The 3,438-nt window shown below is 44.4% G+C and overlaps 1 pseudogene; it reads left to right on the top strand.

The window, feature by feature from the left end:
- Positions 1-1,441: 1,441 nt before the first annotated feature.
- LOC100401337 (3'(2'),5'-bisphosphate nucleotidase 1 pseudogene) lies at positions 1,442-2,278 on the top strand (annotated as a pseudogene).
- The last annotated feature ends 1,160 nt before the right edge of the window (positions 2,279-3,438 follow it).

The raw sequence follows: 3,438 nt of genomic DNA, 5'->3' as shown, positions 1-3,438 counted from the left end.
TAATAAAGATCACACTGACCTACGGGCATATAAATAAGCAGGCAGCCCCTGACTTCCTCTGCCAGAGGCCTATACCTCTCTCAGCCTGTCAGAGCCATCTTACCAGAAGTGGCTCTCTAACTGGGGACATATGCCACCTGGGGTGCTTGGTAACATGTGGTAACATGTCGGAGATCAACATGACATTTTTATTGGACCATTCATTTTATTCAGTTTTTTTTTTAAAGAGGAATTTTTAACTTTTTTTTTTTTTGAAATGGAGTCTTACTCTGTCACCCAGGCTGTAGTGCAGTAGCACAATCTCAGCTCCCCGCATCCTCCGCCTCCCAGGTTCAAGCAATTCTCCTGTCTCAGCCTCCTGAATAGCTGGGATTATAGATGCCTGCCACCCCACCCACCTAATTTTTGTATTTTAGTAGAGATGCCTGGGGAGGCAGGGTTCACCATGTTTGCCAGGCTGATCTCGAACTCCTGACCTCAAGTGATCCACTTGCCTCGGCCTCCCAAAGTGCTGGGATTACAGGCTTGAACCACCACATTTGGCCAGTTTTTAACATTTTTAATAAGAATTACTATGGGAAACAGCCAGACTCTATTTTCAAGGAGTGCATATTAGCTCTTCTCCTTGTAAAGGGCCTTCCTCTTTTGCCTGTTCAGTGGAGAAATTTTCAATGTGGAAAATATAGCATGCATAGAAATATATGAAAAAAAAGAAAATATATACACAAAGATTAGAATAGTGGTCCCTTTCACCCTGAAGAGTGGGAAACAACATGAGGGAGGAGCATACAGAGAGATGTAAGTTTTAGGTAACTTTTTACTTCTTGGATGGGGTGGTGGATACATAGGAATTCATCATATGTTTTGTTTTGTTTCTGAGACAGTCTCACACTGTTGCCTAGGCTGGAGTGTGGTGGTGTGATTGTGGCTCACTGCAGTCTTGACCTCTTGAGGTCAGTTCATCCTCTCATCTCAGCCTCCTATGTAGCTGAGACCATAGGCACACACCACCATGCCTGGCTAATATTTTGTATTTTTTTGTAGAGATGGGGTCTCCCTATGTTGCCCAAGCTGATCTCGAACTCCTGGGCTCAAGCGATCCTCCCACCTTGGCCTCCCAGAGAGATGGAACTACAGGCATGAGCTACTGCACCCAGTTCATCATACTATTAATAATAACTTAAAGAAATTAAAGACAGCCATTTCGTGGAGTTTCCCACATGCTCAGTAGCTGAGGTAGGGGTGCCATCCAGCCCCGATGACCTTTGGACTATGCAAAAGCACCGTACTGGACACCATGAGGGACCTGGGTCTCAATGAGGTGTTTTTACTGCTTCTGAAGTGTCTTTGATCCAACGTTGTTCCAGGTTCGTTATCAGTTTATCACGGCTTCCAGCTACACTGTGTTGATGTGGTTGGTAGCCTCAGCATAGTCTATGGCTCCAGATTCGCAGAAATGATAGTCAGATGTGTTGTTACTGAAGGAAACCCGGGCATCGTGGAGAAGACCTGTGCAGCCAGAGCTGACCGATTGGTACAGATGAGCACGTGTTCTTCACTGGCCCAGAAATCCCCCAAACTAACCGTTATGGGGTAAGAGGATCTGCCTTCCGAGGAAGTGGATCAAGAACTGACCGAAGACGGTCAGCGGGAGGAAGTACTGAAACAAGCACACCCGTCGCAGTACAGCGCTATTAAAGAAGATCTTGTGGTCTGGGTTAATCCTCCGTACGGAAGCAAGAAAGACACCAGTGGTCTTCTTGACAATGTAACAGTTCTCATTGGAATCGCTCATGAAGGAAAGTCATAGCAGGAATTATTAACCAGCCATATTACAACTGTGAGGCAGGACCAGATGCTGTGCTGGGGAGGACGATCTGGGGAGTCTTAGGTTTAGGTGCCTTTGGGTTTCAGCTGGAAGAAGTCCCCACTGGGAAACACAGGATCACAACTACCCGATCCCATAGCAAGAAGTTGGTTACTGACTGTGTTACCGCCATGAACCCCGATGTTGTGCTGCGAGTGGGAGCGGGAAATAAGATTATTCTGCTGATTGGAGGCAAAGCCTTTGCTTATGTGTTTGCAAGTCCTGGTGGTAAGAAGAGGGATACTTGTGCTCCAGGAGTTATTTCACAGGCTATGGGAAGCAAGTTAATGGATATCTGTGGGAATGTTCTTCAGTACCACAAGGATGTGAAGCATCTGAACTCTGCGGGGGAATGACGACTGCTATGCAAGCTGAGGTCCAGAATCTGTTAAAAATGCACTTGTTCCTTAAAGGAAAGTTTCATTTGGCCGGGCGTGGTGGCTCACGCCTGTAATCCCAGCACTTTGGGAGGCCGAGGCGGGTGGATCACTTGAGCTCCAGGAGTTCCAGACCAGCCTAGGAAACATAGTGAGACGACCACCCCCACGGCCATCTCCACAAAAATACAAATTAGCCGGGCATCGTGGCATATGCCTGTAGTCCCAGCTACTTGGGAGGCTGAGGCAGGAGAATCGCTTGAGTCCGGGAGGCAGAGGTGGCAGTGAGTGAGGTTCCACCACTGCACTCCAGCCTGGGGGACCAGAGTTAAAACCGTCTCTGGAAAAAAGAAAAAAAACAAAACAAAACAAACAAAAAGTAGCAAAAGTTTCATTTACTTAGCTATGAGAAAGACTTGGTTCTCAAAATAATACATTTTAAAACTAACTGGATAGAATTAGAGTTCCACCTTTACTCATTGTTGAGCAGTGGTTTATATTTAGTTATTATATTTAGGAATAGAAAATAGATTTAAATAATTTGACTTGATTAATCAACCAGACCAATTTTGACATCTAGAGAACTTATAAACTCAATATGTAATATTTGTTTTTCTCGATTTAGGTGGAGAAATGAGAAAAAGGTTTAGTTCCAATTGACAATTCAGGTCACTTGTTCAATCAGCATTCCTGTCTTTTAAACCAGATTTCTTTAGGGCACAACTGTTCCTGGAATCTCACTCTTGTTTTCTTTTTTTCACAGTAATTTAAAAATGTTTCTACTTCAATTAAGAATACATATGGGCCAGGCGTGATGGCTCATGCCTATAATCCCAGCACTTTGAGAGGCTGAGGCCGGCGGATAACCTGAGGTCAGGAGTTCGAGACCAGCCTGACCAATATGGCGAAACCCCATTTCTACTAAAAATACAAAAATTAGCTGGGCATGATGGTGCACACCTGAAATCCCAACCACTCGGGAGGCTGAGACAGGAGAATTGCTTGAACCCAGGAGGCAGTGGTTGCAGTGAGCTGAAATCTCACCACTGCATTCCAGCCTGGGTGACAAAGTGAGACTCCATTAAAAAAAAAAAAAAGAATACATATGATGTTATTATATATGTTGATGAAACAGATTTATGAGAAAAGTTTTTTAAATAAATTATTTAATCCTAAAAAAGAAAGCCATGTGTT

This window comes from Callithrix jacchus, chromosome 19 (genome assembly GCF_049354715.1).
Source record: "Callithrix jacchus isolate 240 chromosome 19, calJac240_pri, whole genome shotgun sequence".
NCBI classification, from domain to species: Eukaryota; Metazoa; Chordata; class Mammalia; order Primates; family Cebidae; genus Callithrix; species Callithrix jacchus.
Note: the sequence above shows the minus strand (reverse complement) of the source record. Positions and strands in the feature narration are given on the sequence as shown.